This window comes from Amblyomma maculatum, chromosome 9, assembly GCF_055883805.1.
Source record: "Amblyomma maculatum isolate TAMU_Amacu chromosome 9, ASM5588380v1, whole genome shotgun sequence".
In the NCBI taxonomy this organism is placed as follows: Eukaryota; Metazoa; Arthropoda; class Arachnida; order Ixodida; family Ixodidae; genus Amblyomma; species Amblyomma maculatum.
Genome location: NC_139352.1, coordinates 23,169,737 through 23,176,663, shown reverse-complemented (window position 1 = coordinate 23,176,663; position 6,927 = coordinate 23,169,737).

Here is a 6,927-nt window from a genome sequence, read left to right as displayed (position 1 = left end):
GGTGAGGATCGGTGCAATACTGTCGTGTGTGTAGTTTCCTGTTATAAAACGAATCGCATGATTCTGCAATAATTCTAGAAGTGCTTTAAGTAAACCTGATGTGGATTCTAAATAACTGATATATTCGAGCTGAAGTCTGACTAGAGTGTTGTACACCAGAAATATTGTGTCAGGTGTAGCCATCTAGAGTGTTTTTGGAATTAATCCTAGTGTTTTAGTCGCTTCGCTAGTGATGTATTGATCGTGTTTATTCCCAGTTAGGTTAGTTGACATGATGACGCCGAGGTATTTCAACTGACTGACTCACTCAACTGGAGCATTATTAATATTATAAGAAAATGATAAGATAGAGCGATGTGTAGTAAATGTGGTGGGATTCGTATAACATCAAGTCATATCCGCTCTAGAACAAACGACAAATTTCGAGAGACTGAATTTCAAAAGGCCGTAACCACGCGTTGGAATAACTAAAATAACTAACGTTTGCCGTTTGAAAGGCGCAAACTCGATAAATTCTCGCATGAGCACTTGTGGCTCAACGTTCAGCATCTGTGAGTATACGATGTTGTGTGTCCAGAGCAAGACAATATGAGCTGGAATATTTTCAGCACAAGAGCTTTTTTTTTTTTTTCCTTCGTGTTGTACCTTATTCTAACTGGTACTGACTAAGCATCTGACTGTTAGGGAGAGACTAGAAACCGCCGCGACTCCACGGTTACAGATTTAAAGCACTGACACGCAGCTCCAGCACGAATATAGGTCTGAGGGTTGAATTTAAAAGAGAAACCTGGCTTGAAAACTTTCATGCAGTTAGAGCACTTCACAAAATCTAATGTGTAAAGCACAAATATTTTTAGCGTTTCCAGTACGAAAATGACAGAATAAAAAGCGGGACATGAATTAGGAAGGTTAATAAGGTGGACTAAGGGATATACACAAGGTGGAATGGTAGTAATTATTATCACTACCACTAGCTATATCTCTCCCCAACTGTTACTATTGCTGACTACATTAAGCCTTTACTTCGTCCACCTTCATTCGTCTTGGGGCAACGAGTGTTTAATGCCTGTGAATGGCGTACCCTTTGGGCAATCCACAGGCTGTGATTTCGATTCCCACCATATCAATTGCCAGAATTTTTCCAGCTCAATTACGTTTCGTTTTTTACCGGAAGAATTATATCTTTCATTTTTTGTGTCCGTTGTACCACGCGTCGACTTCAACGCCAGGTTATACTGTTAATGAGACACATAATCTCCCTCCCCTCCCTCGCCGCGGTGGTACAGTGGGTAAGTTTCCCGATTACTGTGCCGGAGTAGCTGGGTTCGATCCCGACCACCGATGACTGCGTTTCAATGGAGATGAAGCGGCCGGAGTGGCGTCTGTGTGCTGTGTCATGTCATTGCACATCAAAAAAAAAAAACCCCCAAGTAACTAAAATTTCGGAATTATTCAAATACGGCGTCTCTCATAGCCAGGGTCGCTTTGGGACGTAAAACCCTACAAACAAACCCAACATAATTTCGACCTAATATCTCATTGTAAGTTTCAAAACACCGTATTAGCCACATCGAGGATGCATTTGCATCACACGACTATGCATAGAACACCAAATGAGGAAGCCTAACAAATCTACAGTTCGCACAATTCAAAATTTGGTTTCTGTTACCTGTTCGCCTCTACGAAAATGGCTATTATTATTCATGTTGGGCAGCGGAACTAAGCCAGTGAGGGCAAAGCGTGCGCTTAGTGCGATTCTCGGGCTTGAATTGTAAACACTGTATAGCACATTTCATTTATCCCTACATGCTTTCATTAGAGCCTCCCGCTCTGCTTTGAAGCCGCACCGGCTCTCTACCGCCTTTCTCTCGAACATATCGTTTACATACTTACGTTACCCTTTCCGCACGTACCCGATGGCAACTACATCTCGTTCCCAAATGTTTACATTGCCCTGGAGCGTCACGTCATCCTACTCACGCCATCTTGCACGTCTCCAAGAATAGAATTACTTTCTGTCTTGTTATCAGCACCTAGAGCCAAGTTTTACCCGAAGGTATTCGGCTCAGTGAACTGTCTAGACCGACTGAGTGTCCAGCTTTACCGCAACTCCCAAATGTTCATCTCCGCATCGGCCGTCATTGCCTCGTCAAGCTGCTCTCCTCAGCCAGTTAACAGCATGATGGCCGCTTATCTCCAACCCGATTTCGTTACGGAGCTACGCAAGTGTTTGCGTTATTTCTTTCTTTGGTGTACGACATTTCGGCTGAACATCAGATGCGATACATCGCACTAACACGCTGACGCCAGTCCTGATCACAGGTGGCCGGCCGTATCGTGTCTCTCCCTCTCCGAACGCCAAGCCATTTAACGTGAATTCGATGAGATGCTTTTGGACGACACTGAACTTTAAAGCCTATTCTGGGAATCTCCTGTCGTGCCAGTCAAGATGAAAGATCAGAACTGGAGATCCTGTGTCGGCTACGCATCTAGCACTAAAAAAAAAAACGATATCTATCATTTTTCGTGCCTTGACAATGATATTGATTATTTACACGGAACTAACCACTTTCCATCCCCCGACCTTAGTTTTGGCTACTGGCTGATCTCATCGACATTACAATCGTTGAAAGAAAGCAGCGTTCGTTGCCTCTCACCGCCTCAATTGTTTCTATATTATGCCTTTTGGCCTTTGTGACGTCTGTGTCACATTCGAAGGCACGATTCTTTTTTTGCTTCGTAGCTTCAAGCAGCAGGCTTTTTTAAGCTGACTAGAAGACGTCCTTATCTTCTCACCCACTTTGAACAGATGCTTACTTCGCCTATAGACTTTAACGAAATTCAAAGAAGCACGGCTTCCATCACCGGGATTATTGACTAAGATATTTTTGTTGCTTGAAATAAAAACGTCTCTATGCAGAGTAGCGCAGACCAAGAAGGATTAGCAGTAATTTGCGAAATATAAAATTAGTTTCTATTAATAACCAAGTTGCAGCGATTGGAACAATATCACAATCTGACTGTTTAAGCCTCATCAAGAGGGAATATGTGATAGCTACAACAGGTTTAGAACGTTGGGATCCAACCGCACAACTTTGTGTTCTTTCTCAGTTTGGAAGTTTTGAGCAGTGGTCAGGTGACCTTGCGTTGTTTAAACAGCACGTTTACTGTTATTGCGCTCTAACGTGCTCGTCTTTGTCCACTCCGGTTTCCCTTTCTCAGGCGAACTGCACGGGCTTGGGCTCTGTTAATCCTAACTCAAAAGGGCAACTATGGTGATTGTTGGTGCCCACAGATATCAATATTTGCATAAAACGATCTTCTAAACGGCAAGATTACTTATGCTGTAAAGCGCGTTTTAGTTTTCCCGGAAATTAATTTCAAAGATCAGTTCAGTTCAGTTCAGTTCAGGCGTTCAGTCGTGTCCGACTCTTCGTGACCCTATGGACCATGTCACGCCACGCTTTCCGGTCTCTCACTATCTTCTTAACATCACATAACTTCATCTGCAGTGCCTCGAGGATGCCATCTAACCATCGCGTTCGCTGCCTACCCCTTCTCCGGCGACCCTCAACCTTTCCCAACATCAAATCTTTCTCCAGCGACTCCTCTCTTCTCATCAGATGACCAAAGTAGCTGAGCTTTAACTTTAGAATTTGACCCTCCAATGAGCAGTCAGGGTTTATGGTCGACAATATCGACTGATTTGATCGTCTGGCAGTCCAAGGAACTCTCAAGAGTCTTCGCCAGCACCACAACTCAAATGCGTCAATTCTTCGGCGGTCAGCCTTTTTCACAGTCCAACTCTCGCATCCATACATCACAACTGGAAAGACCATAGCACGAGTTATACGGATCTTGGTTGGCAGACTAATGTCTCTGCTCTTTACTAGGCGGTCAAGGCTAACCATTGCTCTCTTTCCCAGAAGCAGGCGTCTCCTAATTTCATGGCTGCAGTCTCCTTCCGAGGTAATCTTGGAGCCCAAGAACAGAAAATCTGTCACAGCTTCCACTTCTTGTCCATTGATGCTCCAGGACTTGATAGGGCAAGACGCCATGATCTTTGTCTTTTTAATGTTCAGTTTAAGCCCAAACTTCTCACTCTCTTCTTGTACGCGCATCAGAAGTCTCGAGTTCCACTTCACTTTCTGCCATTAAAGTGGTATCATCCGCATATCTAAGGTTGTTGATACGTTTTCCAGCAATCTTCACTCCAGCTGAAGACTCGTCCAGACCGGCCTTCCTCATGATGCACTCTGCATATAGGTTAAATAGACACGGCGACAGTATGCAGCCTTGCCTCACCCCTTTCTCAATCGGAAACCAATCAGTAAGACCATGCCCAGTTCTCACTGTGGCCTCTTGCCCTTCATACAGGTTCCTGAGTAGACAGATGAGGTGAATTGGAACTCCCATCTCTTGGAAAGCTTGCCACAATCTGCTGTGATCTACGCAGTCAAACGCTTTCGCATAATCAATAAAGCAGATGTAAATGGGTTTCTGGAACTCTCTTGCTTTTTCCATGATCCAGCGAAGGTTGGCAATTGGATCTCTAGTTCCTCTGCCCTTGCGAAACCCAGCTTGCACGTCCGGAAGCTCCCGATCCACATACTGCTGCAGCCTACCTTGGAGGATTTTCAACATCACCTTGCTAGCGTGCGAAATAAGCGTGATCGTGCTGTAGTTGGAACAATCTTTGGCACTGCCTTTCTTTGGAATGGGGATGTAAACTGACCTCCTCCAATCCTGTGGCCACTGCAGGGTTGTCCAAATCTTCTGACATAATGTATGCAGAGTGTTAACAGCGTCGTGGTTGAGGTTTTGAAGCAACTCAGCTGGAATACCATCAATTCCGCTAGCTTTGTTCTTAGCAAGGCTGGCTAAGGCCCATTCAACTTCACTCTTCAGGATGCCCGGCTCGAGATCAGTAATCACAACCGTCTTATGTTGGGTTTGCACATCCGGGTCCTTCTTGTACAGTTCTTCTGTGTATTCCTGCCACCTCTTCTTTATCTCTGAGGCTTCAGTGAGGTCCTTGCCTCGTTTGTCCTTTATCACGCCCAACTTGGCACAGAAGCTTCCTTTGATATCTTTGATTGTCTTATACAGAGCTCTTGTGTTCCTTAATTGGCTGTTGTCCTCAACTGCTTGGCACTGTATGTTCAGGAAGGCATTCTTATCTCTCCTTGCTATTTTCTGAAAATCCGCATTGAGAACCTTGTATCTTTCTCTTTCCCCCATAACTTTTGCCATCCTCCTTTCCTCAGCTATTTGCAAAGCCTCTTCAGATAACCAGTTTGCTTTTTTGCATTTCTTTTGCTTTGGAACTACCTTAGTAGCAACTTCTTGTATTATATCACGAACATCAGTCCACATCTCTTCGGGCTCTTTGTCTTCTAGATCTAATTCTTGAAATCGATTCCTCACTTCCACAGCATATTCTAATGGAATTTGATCCACATCATACCTTAAAGGCCTTCTAGTTTTCTGCGTTTTCCTCAATGGAAGCTTAATTTTGGCAACAAGAAGCTGATGATCGGTGCCACAGTCGGCCCCAGGCCTTGTTTTTACTGCTTGTATAGCGCTTCTCCATCTCTGCCGGCAAATAATATAATCGATCTGATTTCTCTACAGACCGTCCGGTGAAATCCACGTGTACAGGCGCCTCTTATGCTGTTGAAAATGAGTATTCGCTATGGTCAGGTTGTTTTCTTGACAAAACTCTACTAGCCTCTGCCCAGCTTCATTTGGCTCACCAAGACCGAACTTGCCTGTAATTCCGGGTATTTCTTCACTCCCGACCTTAGCATTCCAGTCTCCTATGAGAAAAACGACGTCTGATGATGGGGTGCGGTCTAAAAGGCATTGTAGGTCCGCATAAAATCTCTCAACGTCAGCTTCTTCAGCAGTAGTGGTCGGTGCATAGACTTGGATAACTGTTATGTTCAAAGGGTGACCTTGGATCCGAAGTGACATCATTCGGTCGTTTTTGGGGTTGTACCCTAGCACTGCTTTGACCATTCTGCTGTTTACTATGAGAGCGACCCCATTCCTTCTCTTGGATTCGTGCCCACAATAAAAGACATAATGGTCGCCGGAGTTAAATTCTCCCATTCCGGTCCACTTGAGCTCGCTGATACCCAAGATATCAATGTTCAATCTGTCCATTTCTCGCTTGACGATATCCAGTTTACCTTGCGTCATAGATCTTACATTCCATGTTGCTATGTGATATATCTCCTTGCAACATCGGACTTTCCGGTCGCTTCCCGACACATCCACAACTGAGCGTCCTTTTGGCTTTAGCCCAGCCGCTTCATTCATCCTGGAGCTACTAGGAATCGCCCTTTGTTCATCCCCAGTAACATGTGGGACGCCTTCCAACCTGGGGGGCTCATCTTCCGGCGCCATATCAATAATGGTATTGTGACTGGCCATAGGGTTTTCTTGGCAGGAAATACTGGAGTGGGTTGCCATTACCTTCTCCAGTGAATCACATTTTGTCAGAACTCTCTGCCGTGACCTGTCTATCTTGGGTGGCCCTACACAGCAGAGCTCACGACTTCATCGAGTTTCGCAAGCCCCTCCGCCACGACAAGGCAGTGATCCATGAAGGGGAATTTCAAAGATACCGCCCCGAAACTCGCGACTCGCGCTGCCAAACAACATTTTACTCCTAACACAGGTTGATAACGTCACAGTCATGAAGGATCGTCGAGCAGACGACGGTGATAATGCAGCGGCCCTACCGGGCGCGGTTTGTTCGCTGTGGGGAAGCTTATCCTGGCGTTCACTATCTTAACCGATCTTAAAAAGTACGACGACACCGCAATGCACGGTCAACAGCTTGTTTGCAAATGGTATGATTCGTGGAACAAGCGTCTAGCATTTTCAGTTCACACATAATTCATTCCTTGCAGCAATCAC